At 39.8% G+C, this 22,837-nt stretch overlaps 1 protein-coding gene and 1 pseudogene across 4 annotated transcripts in view; both read left to right on the top strand.

Annotated features, from left to right (window-relative positions):
- Positions 1-22,837, top strand: part of USP6NL (USP6 N-terminal like) — a 238,309-nt gene that overhangs the window by 34,331 nt on the left and 181,141 nt on the right. The window contains exon 1 of one of the 4 annotated variants that reach the window (XM_037847959.1): positions 9,811-10,040. The exons of 2 other annotated variants lie outside the window; for them this stretch is intronic. The gene's annotated coding sequence lies outside the window, so the exon portion shown is untranslated. Of the gene's footprint in view, positions 1-9,810; positions 10,041-22,837 lie in introns of those variants that run through there. One more of the 4 variants, XM_037847961.1, reaches the window with a different exon arrangement.
- On the top strand, positions 5,894-10,774 carry LOC119542955 (annotated as a pseudogene).

The raw sequence follows: 22,837 nt of genomic DNA, 5'->3' as shown, positions 1-22,837 counted from the left end.
CTGACAAACAGAAGGAACTCAGTGCAGCTTTGAGTGACATTTTGAAGAGGAGCTACAGCCAAGAGGGACACAATGAAGAATGCACAGAAGGTGAGAGAGTAGCTGCAGATGAGAGACAGTTTGAAGATGGCTGTTGAAAGCAGACTCTTGCTCCAGAGATGCTAAGAGAAGACAAATACCCCAAGAGCAACTAAGAGTGATAGTTCTGAGGAGCTGCAGCCTAGAGAGGAACATCCTGGGAGAAAGCCATTTTGAAACCAGAACTTTGGAGCAGACGCTAGCCACATGCCTTCCCAGCTAACAGAGGTTTTCTAAACACCATTGGCCATCCTCCAGTGATGGTACTGGATTGCTAATGTGTTTACCTTGGACACTTTATGGCCTTAAGACTGTAACTGTGTAACCAAATAACCCCCCTTTTATGAAAGCCAATCCATCTCTGGCGTTTTGCATTCTGGCAGCATTAGCAAACTAGAACAGATGCTTCCTTATCTTGATTTCCATTGGCTAAGTTAGCAATTCAGTAGATATACCTCTCTTCTGGGCCAGAATTTAACTAGGTTTAGTCAAGGCATCAAAATCTGATGATATACAGAATAAATTCTCCATTGGCCTATAACCTCAAAGCAGGACAATAGCCTTGTCTATTTTGTTCATTGTTGAATCTTCAGCTGCTGCCAGTACAGTGTCTGGCACAATTAGTCCTTAATCAATGTTTGTTGATTGAATGAGTGAGAGAATGGATTTCCATAAATGAATACAGCTTCTCAAATATTGAGGCCCAGCATTATAATGAATGTTTCTGAAATTCTTCCATCACCATACAGTTTTAGTGAGAGAACTCATTTTCTGGGAAAGTAAAATCATTTTCTTTTTCCTTTTGCTGCCCAGTGAATTAAGTCTAAAGCCCTTAGTCAGGCATTGGAATTCTTCCAGGATACAGTCTCAAGTTAACTTTCTTGGATTACTGACTGTCACCTGGCACCAGTGGTCCAGCTAAAATGGACAGTATGCCCTATTTTAAAAAACAGACCTCCACCTTTTCTGCTCTTTGATTCTTTCTGACTGGGTGAAATCCCCTCTTCCCTTCTCTGAGATTACTTGTGAACATTGTGGTGGCTTCCTCAATATCCATTCTTTTCTTTTGTCACTTCCCCAGTTTTCCATGTGAGAACCATACCTTCCCATGTGGGAAGGAGCCCAGCTCCATGGAGAGAGCACTCAGCATGATCTCAAATCCTGGCCATAGCTGTTGAGTCAGGAAAGGGTATGTGATTCAATTCATACTGGGGGCTGAGATAGAAACAAACGTTTGCTGGGGTGTCCTGGGAAAAAAATCTGTTATGGGTTGTGTCTCCCAAGAAGATAAGTTCAAGTCCTATGACTGTGGCTTCATTTGGAAATAAGATCTTTGAAGAAATGATTTGTTAAAATGAAGTCAAAGTGGATTAGAGTGAGCCCTGATCCAATATGACTGGTGTTCTTCTAAGAAAGGTAGAGGTGACACAGACGGCTGGAGAGAAGACAGCCTCCTGATGAAGGACTCGGAGATTGACGCAATGCAGCTGCAAGCCAAGGAATGCCAAGGATGGCCGGCCACCACCCCAATCTAGGAAGAAGCAAGGAAGATTCTCCCCTACAGGTTTCAGAGGGAGTATAGTCCTCCCGACACCTTTACTTCATGCTTCTAGACTCCAGAATTCTGAGGAGCACATGTCTGTTGTTTTAAGCCCCCCCCCCCCAGTTTGTGATACTTTGTTGCAGCAGTACTAGGAAACTGATCTCTCTCTTGTGAGAGAGCTTCTGGAAGCAGCCCCGGCGCATTCTCTAGAGGAGGTCTGAGGCAGCCATCGTGGACACTGTTGGCTGCCATCTTGGGTGGACGGGGTTGACAGGATGGGGAGAGGGCAGACGAATGGAAGGAGGCTGTTCCCTGACAATGTCACCGAGTCCCACGAAGCCCGTCTTCTCCTAGGCTTTCAGTGGCGTCCGCCAGTAAATCACCTTTGTTATTTAGACCAGTTTGAGTTGGATGTTCTGTTATTTGCAACTGCACTGCCCCTCTTTTCCTAAACTGGCAGTTCAGTGTCTCTTCCTAGCACATCCTTACAGCCCTTTCTATAAATGAATGTGTATAGAAATAATGTACTTTATGAATAAAGATGCTATCAGTATACTAATAAATATACTATTTAGTACATTGTTTATATGACATTTTTCTGACAAGAAAAAGTGTGCAAGACTATGGGTGGTATGTCTATATATATACATATATATATATCTCATAGAAACTAGTATTGTGATTTGTGCACAGCCACCACAGCTAAGCCATCCCATTTATTAAGCAAACCAATGAGTATATGGGTAGTGGATAAATTTCAGTGGTTACAGAGTTCTCTGGTTCAATGCATTTACTTTATTTCTATGAAAAATTTTATAGTATGGTTTTAAAATGTTATAGGAAGGATTTGGTGGGAGCAAAACATACTGATGTGCATTAAAGACCCACTTTCCGAGTAGTTTTCAGAATTAAATTAATGAACACGCTGATTCTCAGCTAAACTTTCAAAATTGATGTGGCAGGGAGCAGTGTTTCCCAAGGTGGGGGGTGCAATGTTTTAAATAACATGGACTCACAGAGCGTGAAATTTAATCTCTTTTCAGACCCCTTTTAATATATCGAGAAAATCAATTCAGCATGCTGTTAGGACGTTAACACGTCTAAAATCTCCAAAGCGTGCTGGTCTCCCTTTCTAATGCAGAGAGAGCAGGCTTCAGGCTCAGAGTTCTCTGTCAGCCACACTATCGAACTGGTGTTAATATCCTTGTTTCGTTTTCAGTGTGTTCATTTTTAGTGTCATCTTCCGTTTATGTTAAGTGACACCTGTTCTCCTCTTTAGGTGGTGATGCAAAATTTCCTCTTTCAATTTGTTTAAGCAGAAATGTGAGGCAATGTAAAGAAAAACAAGAAGTGAGTAAATAATAACTACCATGACTAAAGTTTAGGACACATGCTAGGCATAAAGAAACACTCCCTTGATGCAGAGTCTGAGTGTCGGCTAACTGGGCAACTTGACACATCACGTGGCCCCACTTGGGTTACCATTCCTGTGCAGATCTTTTTGGGAGGTGCTATACAAATGTAATATACTGCCATGAAATTACTATTTGTGCTGGGTATTGTCTGTGTCACAGAAGCTGGGAGCCCTGGAGATGCATTCTCCAGAGTCCCTTGCCAACAGGGTTCTTACAAGGTTTGGGTTCTGCCAGGAAGATAAGCTTGTGAGATTTCAGAAGGCATAGGAGGGTGGGGCGGGGCTGCCATTTTTTCCTCCAGCGGCAGCTGCTGGCCCTGACGTGAGGATTTTGACAGACAGATGTTTTTTGCAGTGAGGCTAGACTCTCAAGGCCCCACCCTGGCAGCCACTCGTTTCTAACTGCAGGGCAGTGTGACATTGGCAGTGAACTCCTGTCATTTACTGCAATTTTGGATTCCTGGGTGCAGCAGCTTCCTGACATTGGGTCCACAGTTGATCTGGAATCACCTGGTTCTGGTGACCCTCCCCACGACCTTCACTTTCTGTTCCTTCTGGAGACTTTGTAAGCACCTGATTCCCTGAGTTCAATATCTTTCTGTTGGTAATACCTTGAGAAGTTTCTCTTTTCCTGGCTAAACCCTAACTGAGATAATATAGTTTCATTGAATTTATTAAAAAAAAACCCCAAAGCTTGCATATAATGACAACACAATAGTACTTAACATTTGCTGAATTTTTACCACATTCCAGTCAATGGGCTAAGTCTTTTTGTCTGTAATCCCATGTCGTGCTCTTAAGAACCCTATGAGGTAGTTCCTCTTGCTATCCTCATTTTGCCGAGGAAGAAACTGAGGCAGAAATTTCTCCCACTAGTCCATGTCTTCGAGGCTGGAAAGCAGTGGAGCCAGGCTAAATTCTGTGAGGGCTCAGTTACTCCACACTGGGCTGCCCTGAACAATAAAGTTTCCTCAGGTCTGGGGTGCTTTATCCCAAATTGCTGGCACCAGAAGTGTTTTTGGAATTCAGAAGTTTTTATTTTTAGATAGGCAACATAGCACATATACTGCATATTACTTTACACCCTCAGTGGGATCTGGGGTAGCACCTTGTACTCAAACACACTAATGGTTCTGCAGTGAAATGGATGTTTGTATCAAATCAGATAAACACCATTAATAGCCCAAGCAAAGTTCAGTTACCACCAAATAAGTTTAGGTGGCAAATTTATGAAAAACAAGAACAAAAACAAAAAACCCAAAAAAGCACCTCTTGGTTCTTAAGGCTTTGTGGGTTTCCAAATCTCAGACTTTCTTGAAGTCCTAGCAAATAGAAAAGAGAAGCTGAGTAAATTTTTTAAAAATGTTTTTTCCATCTATTATTGCATTTTACTTGAGTCTGCCCCTTTTTCCTCTTTTTAGCCAATGTATGTGAGAAGGATTTAATGTCTGTTTAAGTCAAATGTAGTGAAATAAAAGAACACATGCTCTTGAATACTTTATTATCTGTTACAATTCACCCTGGTCTTTCTATAACTTGACCTTTTTATAGAGAATTTCTATTTATTTTGATAAAATTGTTTTTTCATTAAAGCTTTAGCTAAAATATAGCTAGATATAGCGTTAGGACTTTATCTTTAATCAACTTATGCCACATGTCTTTATCTTTGATCAACTTGTGCCAAATAAGAAACCAACTTGAGTTCCATGGCTTAAAATAACCATCTATGATGGTATTCTGTGGGTTGACTGGGCTTGCCTCCAGCAGTCCCCACTTGGGTTTCTCACAGGCTTGCCTAGCTGGGGTTCCAGGCCTCTGGAGGCTTGACTGTGCTGGACCTCCAAGATGGTGCATTCACTTGGGTGATAGGTGATGCTGGCTATTGGCTGGGGCCTCAGAGGAAGCTGTCCACCAGAGCTCCTCTATGTGGCCAAGAGGAAGATGGTATGTAGGGGCGTGACTATTCGGAGGCATGGTTTATTGGGGGAGAAGGCCATCTTTGAAATTAGTGTTTTAGTTCCCTAGCTGCTAAAATAAATACCACACAATGGGTTGACTTAACAACAGGAATTTAGGGCTCACGGTTTCAGAGACTGGAAAGCTTGCCTCTTCCTGGAGTTGGTATCTTCTCACTGGCCAAGCATTCTTTGGGGTTCCTTGGCTTTTCTGTCATGTGGCAATGCATATGGTGGCATCTTTTCCTTTCTCTTTGAGTTCTGTTGACTTCCAGCTTCTGGCTGCACCCTGTGACTTCTCTTTTTGTTCCAGTTTCCTTTTTTTGTAAGAATTTCAGCCATATTGGATTAAGGCCCACCCTCATTTATTTTGGGCACGCCTTAACTTATAAAATCTTCAGAGGTCCTGTTTACAAATGGGTTCACACCCGTAGGACCAGGGGTTGGGACTTGAACATGCCTTTTGTGGGGGACATGATTCAATCCCCAACAATTAGCTACTATGCAACTTAGATATACTTGCACCAGAGTTTAAAAGTTAATTCAGAAATCATATACACAGAGGCAAGAGTTTTCTCAGCCTAAAAGGGAGGCAAAAATGTCATCACAATTGTACTTTGAAAAAGTGTTCAATATCTTAAAATATTTTTAAATACAACTCTGCTTGATGAGACTTATACAAAGAATAAATAAGTGGAATGACATCTAAGAGACAGCCAAAGGGACAGTCGGAGGAGGACAACTATAAGCTGAACAGGCTGAAGAACTCTAAAGCCATAAAAACATAATGAGATACTTTCTCATGGTTTGGCATCATTACAGATTTCTTGCAAACTATGACAATCATTTTGTGATGCAAGCAGGAATAAGGTGGCTTTTGAATAAACGCTTGTAGATGAGATAATGAGAGGTAGGCTTTGTAACTGAAAACCAGCCATTCTTACTTTTTTGTTGACTCATAGACCCCTTTGAGCCTAAGAGAAAAACTGGGAACTTTTTGCTGGACGTTTGCATATCTTCTTCCTTTTCTCCTTCCCTCCCTCCCTGCCTTTTTCTCTCCCTCCCTCCTACCTTATTTCCTCCTTCCTTCCCTACCTTCATCCCTTCTGCAATTATTCATAGAGAGCCTATTCTGTATCAGGCCAAGGAATAGAGTAGAGAAGACACAAATTCCCTAGTTTCATGATATGCACATTCTTAAGATAAGGAAACAGGGAGAAAATCAAAACATACTAAAAGAAACACAACCACACACACCAACAAATAATCAAGACACCCTCAGATGGTGTTGCAAAGCAAACTGTATACACAGAATTTTGCATATAATTGCATGGGGTTCATGATCCATCCATGGACTCTTCTTCTCTGCTCCACAGTCAGTGACTTCTCTTTTAAACCAAAGGATAACTTTTTTTACATGAGCAATGTGGATGTGGCTGTTAATCACACATTGCTTTTCCACCTATATTGGGTGTGTGGGTGTTGATGGATCTGCATTTTTTCAACCATGAAGAACAAGCATATTCAGTGTCCTTCGAACTGATTATCCTAATCAATAGAACAGCATTGGTTTCTTACGAAATTTCAGAATGTACTGTTGCTGGTGAGTATGACTATGTGCTCTGAATGGCCTTTCATAGCTTTATGAAGCAAAAAAAATCTTCTCTTAGGGAACTATTTCCTTACCCCTCTTAAAAAAATTAAATGGCTCAAACAGCTGTGGATTCAAATTTCAAAGTCTCACTTTACAAACAACCCTAAGGACTTAGCCTTTCATCCATATTTTGCAGATGATAGTGAAGGATGGATGATTTGCTATGGAGAATTGTTTTCTCTATGATTTTACGTTCTCACTGCAAATTGAACTTCTGGCCTCACTTATTATGGTATTCTGTGAGGGATTTAAACATATACTGTTACCTTTGGCAACATTTTAAATATTTTCATTAGTGTCACACATAAAATCTTTGCAAAAATGAAATGCAGGTACCCATCTATGTTTATTCCATTGTGATATATGAGACATAGTTCTAATTTTTCTGATATTTGTGAAATGTCATTTTAATTGGTCACATGAACTGTTACTCCATGTCGTTTTTCACTTTTTGGTACTTTATTGGTATCAGGCTTTTACTCTTTCTTCAGTTAAAGAGCATTTTAATGTCTTGCATTTTATGTTGGAGTGATTGTCATCACAGAGTAAGTATAATGTACATATAATTATTGAGCACAGGGTTTGGTAAACTATGGCCCAAGGTTCAAACCCACCCATTCCCATAAAAGAATTTTTAGTGGAACACAGCCATGTGCATTGTTTACATATTGTGTATGGCTGCTTTCATGTTTACTATCTTTGCCTTTAAGGAAAAGTTTGCCCATCTATGACTTAGAAGAAAAATGATTCTATCTTTAATTCCTTGATAATTTTTGACATACATTCTGTAATATGTCCCATAGGTAAGTGACTTTGCATGTCTACCTTGTGTCAAGCACTATGCTGAAGAGGTGGTTGTAAACAAGAAAGATAATGAAAAACAAAAATTTCTGCTCATAGTTTACTAATACCTCCAAGATGCTTAGTAATACAAATCATGGAGAGTCCCTAAAGTCATACCTGAGAACTGTGCAGGTTTTATATCATTGGGGCAAAATATGGGGATTTCTGACTTTGATAATATTGTAGAGTCAGAACGTTATTATCAAAGTATAAAATTTAGCTAATTTTAAATTACTCATACTTAAATCCAAAATAAAGATTTTTTTTTTTCAATTACCCATCTCATTTATAGAAAAACTTTTTTCTGAAATTTCATTTTGTTTGGTGAAATAAGCCTGTGGCCACAGGTATCTATCTCTAAATCTCATTAACTCGTAATTCGTGAATTGGGATTCTTGTTTATGATGTTTGCAGTGGTGTCCGTTATGTAAATGGCTCTTGAGTGTTTATGCATATTTCCCTAGGTCTCTTTAAGTGATGGCAGCTCAACCAACCACAGACATGACAATTTAATTCAGAAAACATTTACTGTGGACCTACTAGGTGGAAACCAACCTGCTGTATCGATGGGAGCTACAGAGCTGCCCAAGTGGGGGCTCCTGCTTTTCAGAAATGTAGACTATCCCAATCCAGTTGACCACTGTTTTAGTTTCCTGGCTGTTAAAATGAATACCATGCAATGGGTTGGCTTAAACAATGGCTCACAGCTTTGAAGCTAGAAGTCCAAATTAAGTCACCATCAAGGCAATGCTTTCTCCCCTAAGACTGTGGCGTTCTGGGGCTGGCTGTTGGAGATCCTTGGTCCTTGGCTTTTCCATTGCATGACAATGCACATGGCATCTTCTCCTTTCTCTTCTGGGTTCCATTGACTTCCAGCTTCTGTTGGGTCCCTATGGCTTTCTCTCTGTGTGTCTGAATTTCATTCTGCTTATAAAGGACTGCAGTAATAGGATTAAGACCCATCCTGATCCAGATGGGCCACACCTTAACTGAAATAACCTTATCAAAGGGATCTGTTTACAATGAGTTCACAACCAGAGGAATAGATTAAGGTTAAGAACATGTTTTTCTGGGGTACATAGCTCCAAGCCACCATAAACGTTAACCCGAGAGTTAACCTGAGTGTTAGGTGTTGAAAAAGTTTCCCATGTCCCTGATCTGTTTTTACCCCCAATTCAAATATGAAATCACTCATGCTATTATTGCATCAGGTCATCAAATATTAGGCTTCACAAACCAGGTTTAAATGAAGGAAGGAATACCAAAAGGGACGGCTGAATTCGTACTTTCTTAAGCAGTGTACATATAATAGATTGCTGGGAGCTTTAGAGACCATTTAAGACCTAATCTTATGCACAGGTGTTAAAGTTTGAGCCCTAGGGAAGGGCCACTGACCCTGGCTCCCCCTTCTTCCTCCTGGTCCACACAGCACACAGCACCCAGTTTCCTGGCGTCAGTTTTCACTGGCTGGAAAAGAGATAACAACCATGCAGAGTTGCCAGGTTTAGTAATTCTAGTTCCTGGAATCAAGGACAGGAAGCCTTTTAGTTATTTGCACACCCAAACTTTTCTAGCTTCTACTGAATAAATCATCTCGCTGCATTCATCTTTTTATGGGAGACCCTGGAGATTAAAACTCTTGACGAATTTCCATGATATAAAAAAGGAAGGCTGACCTAGAGAAAGGTGGAACAAAAGTTTAACCCTGGAGAAGTTTTAAGCAGCAATGGGATCACACACTGTAGCCTATTTAGAGTAGTGCGGATTTTAACACAGTAAGTTTCTGCAAAATATCTTTAGACAGAAGCAGTGCCATTTTATCCAGCAAACGATTATTTCGCCCTTACTAACTAGCACTCACTCACTTGTTGCAGGTGACAACCCTATGAGGGAGCACCATTAACGCCCACTTTACAGATGACGAAACTGACGCAAAGAGGAATTGAACAAAGTGCCCGGGCAACCTAGTTCCCAGAGAGCACGCTCTTGACCTCAGCGAGGTCCTCTTGACCTCTCATCTGGACACAGAACACGTCTGTCGTCCCGCGCGGAGCCTGGCAGCTCTGCTCTGGGTGCTGGGTCCCCGGGCCGGCTCTCTTTCCTCCGTCGTGCCCAGCTCAGGGAAGCCGCGACCCACACCGCCCGGCACCCCAATCCGGGTCGCAGGCTCCCGCGGCCCCGGGCGCGGCCTCGCGGGAACACGGCGGGAGCGCGGGAGCGGCGCGCACGTGCCGCCGGGAAGGGCCGCGCCAAGATGGCGGCAGCTGGCGGCGGCCCGTGAGGCGGGCGGGGCCGGGACGCGGAGGCGGGGTCCCGGCAGGCCGCCCTGGGAGGCGGGGGCCGTTTCCATAGCGGCGGCGGGAGGTGTCGCGCCGGGGGACTTCCTGGTTCCCGGGCTCGGCTTCACCGGGATCCTCTTGGAAGGAAACAATGGGGCGGAGGGCACTGCGGTAGCCGTCGCCGCGCAGCGCAGCCGGGCCGGTACCTGCTGGGCGGCGCGGGACCCCCCGCTCGGCCCGCGCCCAGGGTCTTCGCCTACGGGACGGCCCGGAGGTAACTTCCTTTCCTCCTCTTTGACCGCGAGCGGCGGCCGCCGGTGGCGGGCTCGGCGGCTCTCCACCGACGGTGACTCGGTGCGGCCCCAGGAGCCGGGCGCCGCCATTCCCGGCCGGGAGGAGGGGAGACGGACCGGGTCCCTCAAGCCTCGAGGGGCCGGCTCCGGGCGGGGGTTTCAGGAACCTGCTGGGCGGGTTTCTGCAGACGTGATTGGCAGGTCGGCGGGCGGGGGGCGCGGAGCAGTGGGCGCGGGGCTGGGGGACTTGGTGGCCCAGGCAGCGGGGTTGGGGACCGACGCCCGGGGAGGTGAAACCCGCCCCCGCCTCCCCCACCCCGGGGCGAGTTTCGGTCCTCGGGGAGACGTGTCTCCCTTGCAAGTTTCAGTTGCGTCCTCCGAGGACCAAGTGGGTAGGACCGAAGCAAACTTCTTTCTTTTAAATTACTGCCTTGCTACCGCGGAACTTTGCTTCGTCGAGGCAAGGGGAGGATGGGGCGAATGACGGCACTGGAAAGCTTGGAAATCTGTGCGCCTTTGCAAAGTTTCCAAAATTCTTTGGAGCTGCAGATTGGGTAATGATGCGGCATTTCTAATGCTAGAGAACGGTTATTCGCAGGTATTTTCACTCCAGAAAAGAAGCATCTGAATCAATGGGTGGGCATTTGTTTAATTTGGAGATTGAATTTACACCCCCCCCCCTCCTTTTCCCGTTTAATCCACAGATGCTTTTTAGACAGGAGACTAACCTGCTCTGGCCTTTCTTGGACTGGGAAGGATTGTTGAATTGGGGCAGTACCTACTCACTGGAAATCAAGGAACCCAAGCAGGAAAAAAAGTGGGGACATTATTTTACGTATTTTGCTGCTAGAAGAAAGTGGTTTCACTCCTTTATTAACCCTTCTGTTACATCTTTGGGGTAGTTATCTTAATATTTCACAGCTCAGAAGAGTTGGACAGAACGTTAGAGATGACCCTGGCCAACTCTCATATATTGAATCTCTGGGCAGTTCTGTCATGAGATCTCAGGGTTTTTTTGTTTTTTTTTTCTTTTGTTAGTCATATTAATAAGAACAAACCAGCTGGAACCAAATGAACAGTGGTTTATTTGCTTTTACTTCTCACTCTTGTCAGACCCCAAAATGAACAAAAACATTTTCAAGTTCGCTCCTTTTATAATTAAATTTGTAAACGTGGTTTAGTTCATTTCTTAAAATGAATATTGATCCAGCTGATATTGTATTCTATATTGGCAATTAAAATATGTAGATATAAATTAACCTTTACAGGATACAGGTATCCTGAGTTAACAGAAATTCATTTGCTGATTATGTATTTACGGAATTAATGAGTTGTGGCAAAGGCATTCAAACAAGCATCATTTGCTAGACATTATAAGGCTTTGGGCCCTGAGTCTTAGGCTTGATGGCTGCTTACTGTTTTTTTTAACTAGACTAGCTGGCCCTCTGTTGCCCATTACCAGTTTTAACAGTGTTTTCACATGCAAATAGCTCCTAGTGAGGAAACTGCCATTGGTTCAGCAAGCCAGGAGAAGTGTTAGCTTTGGTGCCATCTGTTAATTCACTTCATCCTCAAGTGTTATTGGGGAACCAGGACAACTACTTCCCCAAGGGACCCAATATGGGCCTCTGATGCCAAGCACAGGTTGCACTGATCATTTATTGCCACCGTGTGTCCTATCTCAAGTTACTGGTACATTTTGTGGCCAGTGAAATGAGTGAAAAAGAGGCCAGTCACCTCGAGCTGGTGACAGATTGAAAATAAACAGAAATCTTTAGTTAAAACATGCCAGGAGAGTTAAGGCAGTTTGAAGCTGGCAGAAGACTTAGCCCAAATACTAAAATTTGGGTAACTGTTACTTTTGGTAGAAAGAGACAAGTGATCACATTTTTTGTTTTATGTTTACAATTTCACGTTAAACATTCATGCTTTGTAACTAGTACAACGGCATTATCGCCATCATCACTCAAACTATTTATTACCGGAAAGTTATAGGCTGTCCCTTCAGTGTGATTTTTGAAAGGCGTATTGCATTCTCAGATGTGATTTAATTGTATTTGGAGACTGGACTTTTTTCCTTTAACAGATGTCTCCCATTTTTACAGTGGAAGTCAATATAAAATTAACATTAATTTCCATTATTAATAAATACTGTTAATAGTAAGTGGTTTCTAGCACACTTCGATATAAAGCAGGAATAAAAAGGGGGAAATTAGTCACAAAGCCTTGAATTCTCAGTTCTGTGCCATTTCCAGGCTATGTCACCTCATGCAAAGTACTTTTAAAAGCCTGTTTCTTTGTAAGTCATAACATTCCTTATTTGTTTATTCAACAAATGTTTCTTGCTTCCTTTTTTGTACCCCAGGACATTATATCAGATACATTGTTTTCAACCAGTGGGATAAATGCTTTGAAGTAAAGTACAGGTAGCTGTAAAACCTATAACTCAGTTTTGGGGGAGTCAGGGCAAGCTTTCTGTGAGGAAGTGACTTGTAAGCAGAGAGCTGAAGAAGGAGGAGGAGATAGTAAATGAAAAGATGAGAGTGGGAAGCTTTCAGGATGAGACAAAAGCGTGTCCACAGTCTTCTGAAGAAATTGATGTGAGGGTTAAATAAGAATGGTTGTATGTGACTTAGTTCTCTACACAACACATAAGCAATCAGTGTTATATGGAAAGCGTCTTGGCACCCAGTAATCATCAGAATGAAGTGGCTCAGTTTTGTTCCATAGCTGTTACAGAAAGGGAGTCAGTCTAGGTGCCGCCGACCACACCAGGCCTAGGATGGCTTTCCACTCACATTGGTGTCCACTTTTAGAACTCTGGGTTGGTTTACCTGTTGGATTCTATATCTGTAAAATTATGATTAAATGTTAAATAAAAGGTCCTTTGATTTCTGTGCAGTTACTGTGTGATACCAGGATAGTATTTTAATTTAATTTCAATTACATTTTCCCTTGAAGAGCTTAGACTACCATATTTGAAATGCCCGATAGTCACAAAACGGTAGTAGCAATTCACCCTAAAATAAAAATATTTAGTAAATGGCAGGTAGTTTCATTTGCTTATATAGAAAACTCAAGAATGACTCTGGAGTTGTATCTTTTGTTTTGCATATGTGTTTTTGGCTCTGAAGAGATTCTTTAATTTTTCTGTGATAGGTATACATGTTGCATCTGTGTCTTACTGTCATTGACGTGAGTGTAGAAAAAGTTGTGATTTTATCCTGGGATTTTCCTTTTGCTGATCTAGCAAGTGAATAAAAAAATATTAGAGTAAGTTTTCCCATGAAATAAGTGAAGGAATATTGATTTTAAGCTTTTTATTGTATTAGTTTTGCAGTTACTAATGTTATGTAAATCAGTGATGGCAAATTAAAATTTTATTATGGAATTAATGCACTGTTTATAAAGCCAGTTGGCGCTCTAGGCTTTTTGTTCCTGTTCCTTTTTGTTCTATTTTTGGACATTTTAATATTTATTAGCATATCTGTGGTAAGAGAAGAAAAGATTGATCGATCTAAAGTTGCCCATTGAATTAAAATTAGTTCTTAAGTCATAAATCACATGGTGCTAGAAAAAGACCTTAAAAATTGTGTTTCCACTCTATTTTATAGTGAGATTGAAAACAGATCAGTAATAATACTTGTCAAATATATAAGGTATTTAGTTTACCAAAGCATATTTTCATGTATAATCCCTTAACAATTTTGACTTGTAGGTAGGTTGGAAGTTTTAATTCTCATTTTACAGTTGAAGAAACTGAGGCTTGGAGAAGTGAAGTGACATCTAAAGTCCTAGAGCTGGTTAATGGCAGGGCTGTAAACACATTTGCACATAGGACTTCTTATATATTGAGTGATGTCCTTGCCAGGTCCAGTCTACCACCAACTTGCTGAATTTCTTTTTGAACTTCTACTTGAATTTTCTTCTCTCTCCAACATCCTTTGGCCCATAAGTTTACTCATTTTCAGTCACTACAGGGCCTTTGCATGAGCTAAAGCTCTTGATTCCCATTTCATTACAGTTTGCCTTTGTACTTTTGTTCTGAATATGTTCTGTGTGAGCTGCAGGATGGCTGGGACCAAGTTTGTCTTTATTGTTGTGTTGCAAAGCCACTCTAGCAGTTTTTGCATATTGGATGGATGGATACACTCTTGGGTTTCGAATCCAACTAGATACCCATTCCTTGAAGACAGGGCCTGGATTACATCTTTTCTTTATATTCCTCATGGAGTCTGCTGTAGTGCTCATTACTCAGTTGGCAATGTAGAGTTTTTAACTGACTTTTTAAATGATGCCAGGCTTTCTCTTTAGCTTTTATCAGCCAATATGCACAGTTCTGATAGGATGCATCATGTGCATTAGGCAAATGTAACATGTAAAGAAATTAAAAGCCACTTTTGAAAGGCTCTACCTCTCCATAATTAAGTAGGGAAAACTTGGAAGGGACCTGTTTTTTCCCTAAATACCTAGAAGTTAGCATGTTGACCAGTGTAAAGTCATTAGAATTTGATAAGTCCTTCTGGAAACCTAAGTTAAATTCTACCTGTAGGAGGAGAAATTTGACCTCATTCTTATCTCATGCGTCGTTAACATACACGTGTAAACAAACTGATGAAACCAACTGATTTCTCATTTTGCTCTTACTCCCATCTCATTCTTTGATCTTTTTAGAAGGAAGTACTTTGTTGATTTAGTGACTAGAGTAAACAAACTTCCTTTCACTGTAGCAATGAAATAAAGTTTTGCTTTATTTCTCTTGATCTGGGACAATACTTATAGCTGTGGAATTTAGCATTGTGTTTCAGGGGATATAAAGTACAGAAAGAACATTCTTTTTAAAAAGCTCAAGAATTGTGAAAGTACAGGGGCGAGACTTGTGTGAATGAATAATGACTTTAATATTAAGTGAAGTTGTTTTCTTCATCTGGAATGATGGAATGAGAAGAGTTTACCTGGGAATCTGTCCTAAGCATGTATATTTGAACCGATGGACTGTGAATCTGAATTAAGAAAGGAAGGTACTAGAATTAAGATAATGTAAAGTTTCGTGAGGGTAGTGCTAGTTTTGTTCAGGGCGGTGTCTGCAGTGCCTGCAACACTGCCTGGCTCGTAGTAGCTGCTCAGTAAATATGTATCAAATAAATGAATGAGTAGTAACTTTGTCTATTATCTGTCTGTTTTGAATTTTAAAACTGACCATTAATCGTTTTAATATTGGTTTACAAGTCTTTGGAAAAATTTTTAAATTGATTGAGGCAACATTTCTTACACAGCTTGCTGATAGTTTCTTTGAGAAAGTCATGTTAAGCATATTGCAGAGCTTTCATTCATTAATTCATTCACTATTATTAAATTTTCTTTGAAACATTTTTAATGGATATATGAGTCTGTTACATGTAAATTAACAATCCATTTAGCCATTTGCTTATTGTTTGACATTTAATTTTTTTTAATTCATGTCACATTTATCAGAACATTATTCCTTTTTATGTCTGAGTAATATTCCATTGTATGTGTATACCACATTTTGTTTATCCATTCATTGGTTGATGGACACTTCGGTTGTTTCCACCTTTTGACAGTTGTGAATAATGCTGCTGTGAGCATCAAATATCTGTTTGAGTCCCTGCTTTCAATTCTTTTGGGTATAGACCTCGAAATAATGCTTCAAGAAGGAAATTTTTAAGCCTTTTTTTTTTTTTTTTTTTAGTTTAGTCTTTTTAACTGGCAAATTTGGTCAATTTACATTAAAATTAATACCTTTAGTTTCCCTATTAGTCATCTTTTCCTGTAATAGCAGTGTGCCAGTTTGAATGTATTATGTCCCCCAAATGTCATTATCTTTTACGTAATCTTGTGTGGGCGGACGTTATTGGTGTTGATTAGATTGTAATTCTTTGAGTGTTTCTTTGGAATGCGCCCCACCCAACTGTGGGTGATGACTCGGATTGGATAATTTCCATGGAGGTGTTGCTCTGCCCATTCAGGGTGGGTCTAAGTTGATCAGTGGAGCCATATAAATGAGCTGACGTAACAGAAGGAACTCAGTGCAGCTGCAGCTGTGAGTGACGTTTTGAAGAGGAGCTACAGCCAAGAGGGACACTTTGAAGAAAGCACAGGAGCTGCAGATGAGAGACAGTTTGAAGACGGCCATTGAAAGCAGACTCTTGCTCCAGAGAAGCTGAGAGAGGACAAATATCCCAAGTGCAACTAGGAGTGACATTTTTGAGGAACTGCAGCCTAGAGAGGAACATCCTGGGAGAAAGCCATTTTGAAACCAGAACTTTGGAGCAGACGCCAGCCACGTGCCTTCCCAGCTAACAGAGGTTTTCTGGATGCCACTGGCCATCCTCCAGTGAAGGTACCTGATTGCTGTTGTGTTGTTACTTTGGACACTTATGGCCTTAAGACTGTAACTGTGTAACCAAACAAGCCCATCCATCTCTGGTGTTTTGCATTCCGGCAGCATTAGCAAACTAGAACAAACAGTATTAGTGAAGGACTGCAAAATATGGCATACTACAGCAAACATTTCTGGCTTATAGGTCTGCAGTCTCTGCTTTGTGTGTTTGGCTGGAGTTGGCTGGGTTTGGCTACAGGCTGTGGGTTGGGTTCAGTTATGTGCCAGGTATCTCCACATTCTGGGACCAGCAGCTACCTGCTGCGTGATTTTCTCATGGTGCAGTGTAGGAGTGCCAGAGGATGCAGACAAACTCAGTGCTCTTAAAGCTTCCAGTTGACACTGGGACAGTGTCCCTTCTGCCCATATTCCAACAAGTCATATGGCCAGGCTCTAAAGTCTGTGAGGTGGGGAAGTTTCCTCCACCCCCAGGGAAGCCATCGCAAGATCCTGAGAGAAGGAAGAATTGTGAACTGAAGATACTATCTGCCCCATCTTTCTGAGTAACAACATAAGGGACTTGGAATATTTTAATTCCTATTATCTCCCTCCCAATTTTCATTCAGTATTTCAGTTTTTTTTTGGCAATTACCAGTTTTGAAATTATGTCTAATATTTGTTTAGATTTACCCGTGTTTACTTTTTAATTTTTCCTCATCATCGTTTCCTGTATTTCAGACCTTTGTTTCAGCATCATTTCCTATCTTTGTGAACTGTAGTTTTAGAAGAATCCTAAGTGAGGAACCGTTTATAGTAAATTCCCTCAGTTTGTGCCTGAACTTGTGTTTATTTTGTCATTTTTCTTGAAAATTATTTAGCTGAGTTGGATATACAGTTATGGCTTAACAGTTATTGTCTGTTAGCACTTTGAAGATATTATTCCACTGTCCCCAGGCTTCTGTTGTTGCAGTTGATGAATCATCTGTCAAATCTAATTGTTTCTTTGTAAGCAATCTGCCTTTTCTTTCCAGTTGTTTTTAAGAACTTTTTGTCATTGGTGTTTTGCAGTTTCACTGTGATGTGTCTGGATGCCGTTTTATTTATACTTCTTAGCATTTGTTGAATGTGAGTATGTGAATTAGTATCTTTTACCAATTCAGGAAAATTCTCACCTTTTCTCTCTTTGCTTATTGTCTCTCTGTGCCAGTTTGAATGTATTGTGTCCCCCAAATGCCATTATCTTTGATGTAGTCTTGTGGGGCAGAGGTTTTGGTGCTGATTAGATTTGCTTGGAATGCGCCCCACCCAGCTGGGGGTGATGACTCTGATGAGATATTCCCATGGAGGCATGGCCCCACCCATTCAGGGTGGGCCTTGATCAGTGGAGCCATATAAATGAGCTGACTCAAAGAGAAGGAACTCAGTGCAGCTGTGAGTGACGTTTTGAAGAGGAGCAAGCTTGCTAGAGAGGAACGTCCTGGGAGAGAGCCATTTTGAAACCAGAACTTTGGAGCAGACGCCAGCCACGTGCCTTCCCAGCTAACAGAGGTTTTCCGGACGCCATTGGCCATCCTCCAGTGAAGGTACCCGATTACTGATGTGTTACCTTGGACAGTTTATGGCCTTAAGACTGTAACTGTGTAGCCAAATAAACCCCCTTTTTATAAAAGCCAGTCCGTCTCTGGTGTTTTGCATTCCGCAGCATTGGCAAACTAGAACACTCTCTCTTCATGTTCTTTCTAAAATTCCAATTGGTTATACTTATTAGACATTTTCAGTCTATTTTCCATATCTCTTAGTCTTTCTTTATAATTTTCATCTCTTTGTCTTCATTCTAGATAATTTCAGATCTATCATCTGGTTCATTAATTCTCTCTTTAGTAGTATTGAATCTGCTGAACCTGTCCATTGAGGTTTAATACAGCATTCTGTTTGTAAATTGATTCTTTTTCAAATCTGTTGCCTTGTGTTTTGCTCACGTTTTCTATTTCATATTTTATTTTAAAACATAATTAATGCCCTTAATCTTGTTTTCTGTATTGTTTATTGTGACTATGCTACTTGTTATTTCTGATGAATTTTGCTTGTTGTGTATAGTTTTTGTTTTTGAGCTTATTTTAATTGTAACTTGGTGGAAATTCTTATGAGGTCTGAGTTAAGGATGTTTTCCTCCAGAGGGGATTTGCATTTGAGGATGCTATCAACCCAGGGCCACTTAATTTCTAGGCTTGGAGATTTTCACATCATTCATGTAGCATGTATATGAACTTGAAACCCATGTGAACCTTGGTCTGGTTACAAATTTTCGGGAGTACTTTCCTCTCCCTCCCAACACACAAATACACCTAGACTCAAGGAGAATTTTCCTTACAGTCTCCCTTTGAGGAGTAGATTTTTTCCTAGTTTATCTTTTCATCTGGTATGTAGTCCTTTGGGGTGAGGGAAGGGTTCCAAGCTTTTATGGTTATTGTAGTCTAACTTGGCATATTATGAAGCCTTAGGCTTTGTCTTTTGTCTCATGCATGATTGATAAAACTGAAAGAGCTTAAGCATTGTTCAGTAGAATTTTCTGTGATGATGGAAATTTGCTTTATCTGTACCATCCAGTATGGCAGCCCACAGCAACATGTGGTATTGAAATGTGGCTAGTGTGACTGCGGAACTGAATTTAAAATTTTTACATAATTTCAATTTAAATAGCCACATGTGGCTAGTGGCTACTGTATTGGGCAGTGCTGCTTGGTTATTGTCAGATGCCTCTAACATATTTGCTGGCTTCCCTGCCCACTGACCACTCTGTATTTGTGCTTCTGCTTTAGGTATCTGAGGATTTCTTTTAGTTTCTTGAGAATTTAGCAGTGCATTTAAAAGGATGCTTCTTACTTTTTATCAAGTATTTTTAAGTGTCATGTAGTGAGAGGGTTCACAAGGAACAGAAATCCCTGATGGTGTTATTTCTAGTTGGAGAACTACTTATTATCTTGAAAAAAAATGGAAAAGTTCACAGAAGAATAGTAGAAATTCTTCAAAAGGAAACTGACATATAGTTGAAGATTATGAGAGAGAATTAATGTAATAACTACTTTATCTTCCTTATTCTAAAAAGGATTTTAGGATGCTAAAAAAACAGTACTGTGGTGGAAGATTTGAAGTCTTACACATCCACTTCAGCTTCTTGGTGTCGTTAACTGTACAATTATTTTATTGGTATAAGAACACATAAGTGAAAAAGTTTGTATGTATTTAGAGTGAAAAATATTTTAAAAATGCAGATGAAAGCAAACAAGCTTGAAGGATCATAGGGAATGGTGGTACTGGAGGAATAACAAAGGGCTTTGGCATTCAATATTTAAAGTATTTGTTTTGCTTCCATATTTGAAAGGGGCCTGTGTTAGTAATTTAGCTGTAGGGGTCAAGAAAACCTAAGTAATGAATGCTAGCTATTTCTCAGGTAGACATTTCTCTTTCCTTTATAGCCACATATGTTAGAATTTTGCTCGTAAATGTTTGTTAATAAAAATGTCTAAATTCCTTGTCATGTATTTTTGTTACAATACTGTTTGCTTACTGTTTTGGTATCATAGGTAAATTTGATTTTTAAATTATAATTTGTGATGAGAGTAAAAAATGGAGATCACAGCTTTTGGTGAAGATTGGGGTTCTTTGTGTATTTTTTTCATAGAAGAAAATATTGTATGATGACATAAGTTAATGTTAGTTTGGTCTTCTGAGAGGACATTATTATTAGGAACAATAGAAATGTGATAACTACTATTGTAATTTATAATTCTATTACTTATACGTATAAAACAATTATAATTAGAGCTGCTGAGGTAGAATGGATTATTTGGTGTTACAATGAAAATCAGAAATCTTTTTTTTTAGGCAGTTAAACTTTCTGGATATAACTGCCTAAAAGTGACTGAAATTGTTTTTAGGCCCATTTAGTGACTGTAGTAAAGAAGGGGATAAGGTGGAGCTTGCTTCTTTTTAACTCCCTATGATTTCTCTGTCTGGATGGACTATCCTTAGGCCTGCCCTTGCCTTATGATTTGTGCATGTCAAGTTTACTGCTACGGTATCACTTGAGAACCCATTTTAGATTAACATGAGTATAAATTTTCATGCTAAGAATAAACAGCAATGGCTCAAGTTCCTGGAAAATGAGATTAAAGGCAAGATTTTGCAGAAATACTGGGAACTACCCCCTGAATACCTTGCATGCGAATTGTATATTCAAGACAAATTATTTTTTCTCTCTGAAATATCTTGTATGTGAACTTGTGGATTCAAGCCAAATTACTTTTTCCTCCTTTGATGGTGTGAAAAACAGAAAGTAAGGTTTGTCTTCTTTCTTTGTGTATCCCGTGGGAGGGGGTAGAATTTAGGGGAGGAGAAATTTTCTTACTTGCTTCTGAACTGCCTTGTTGCTTAAAAGAATTGGTAGATTCCCTCCTTTGAATGTCGGTGGGAGGATCCCCATTTTAAAGCTGTGGTTAGCATAGCAAAGAATCTGGAACAGTTTCAAACAATTTATATGTTTCTAAGTAGTACTCCATGACATTTTACATAAACGCCACACATGCAGTTGCATATTTGTGAGTTGTAAATTTTGTGTTCATTTACCATCTCAGAGGGTATGGTTATAAATCACTGTTTATAAATTTTATTATCTTGGTGTTTTTGAGGTTACTGTTTTTAGTGCTGAGAAAACTGTTGGTATCTTAACTTAAATCCTTAAGTAAGTATTTTTAGTCTCCTTATGGTTATGGTTAGGCGGGGCACTACATAGCACAAGGTGCTTTGATGTAATCATTTGGGAGATTAAAAGTTAAGAAAAAATACCAAAAGTTAAGAAAAAATACCATATGAACATGAACACAGAAAAGTCTTGGGCAAAGAGACTACATTCTGCAAGAATAAATATAAGTGAATTTTTGGATCTTCTTGAACATTTAATCTACTTTAATAAGGGATCCCCTTCCCCATGTCATCCTTTAGCGTGTTCCAGTCATCATATTCTACTTCATACTTTCCTAGGAGGGAAAACAAATGTAACAGACTAAATGAAGCACCATCAAGGAAGTGGGAGTTACTGTGAGAAACTTTCCTCACGTATTCATTCTAAAAGCAATGTGTGGATTATATGTTGTTGTAGATTTCCCCTGGGATAATTGGGTTCTCTGTATATAAAAGTCGTTTAATGGTCTCTGCTGCACAGATAAAGAAGAAAGCATGTATGTGTGGTAGTCAGGTGGTTACATGGTAACCCTGTGATTACAGGCACCACTAATGACAGTATGTGATCCATGCTCTGCAGACAAATGCTGATGCAGCCTCTTTTCTTTTGGTAAACATATACTTCTCTTGTATGTTATACAACATGAGCAGAGTATTTAGATGGGACAAGCATTATGTCTTAAAATGTTATCCTAACTTTAGTTTGATTCAAAAGCAGAGGTCCTTAATATTTATGCTGTTTGCTTAAATTGATTAGAAAATAAAGTAACCATAACTTCTCGTGATTGCAGGTAGTAGTTTTAACAATTTAAAAGGGAAATTACACATGAGGTGGCACAAATGTAAATTTTGCATCAGTATGATCTTTATTTGTGCAATTTTATGTATTAGATTTGGGCAGGCAGGCATTTACGTATGTGTTAATGGTTATATTTAAGCATAACATTAGTATTAATTTATGCCTCATTTTCTTTAATATATTAAGAGAGAGAATATTTATAATGTAAATCTTGCCAAGGGATTAAGTTGGCATGTGTAATAATACAAGATGACTTATGTTATATTCTTAAGTGTAAAGAACAACATGTAAAATTCTTTATGTAGTATTTATCAAGTGTGTTATAAAAATACTTAGAAAAAATGCCTTGAAAGGAAACATGCCCCAAATGATTGGGTAGGTGGAGGGGTATTGTGTTATGGGAGAACTTTTCTTTCTACATTGTTGTAGTTTCTCATTTTTTACAAGAACCCGTATTAGTTCTATAATGAGGAAAGCTCTCCATTATTAGAGAAAGTCTATAGCAATAACTTTGGTGATTTTTATTTGATGGCTTATATTAATTTATATAAATTAAAATGGATTTAGCAGATGTGACATGCTGTATTTATCCTAGATGAAGCATATTTTTTCTATGATTGCACTTATTTGGGAATGGGGAAGGAATACATTTTTAGTAATTGATGACCAAGGCCACCAGTTAAAATGGTTCTGAATGGTCATTACTTTATACACATTATTGACTTTTGAAGTAACTTGTTTCAGAAAAAAGGAAAATGTGAATTTAATCTTGATGCTGTAAAGAAAGACTGGTAATTGATCTTTTATCTTTAACTGATAACAACAAGGGGTTCTTTTGGAAATGGTAGAAAAATTTTGAAGCTAAATTATTTTTCTCTTTTCCTTCTAGAAAACTT

Source organism: Choloepus didactylus, chromosome 8, assembly GCF_015220235.1.
Source record: "Choloepus didactylus isolate mChoDid1 chromosome 8, mChoDid1.pri, whole genome shotgun sequence".
NCBI classification, from domain to species: domain Eukaryota; kingdom Metazoa; phylum Chordata; class Mammalia; order Pilosa; family Megalonychidae; genus Choloepus; species Choloepus didactylus.
The sequence above is the reverse complement of the archived record's forward strand: the minus strand, read 5'-3'. Positions and strand labels throughout refer to the sequence as shown.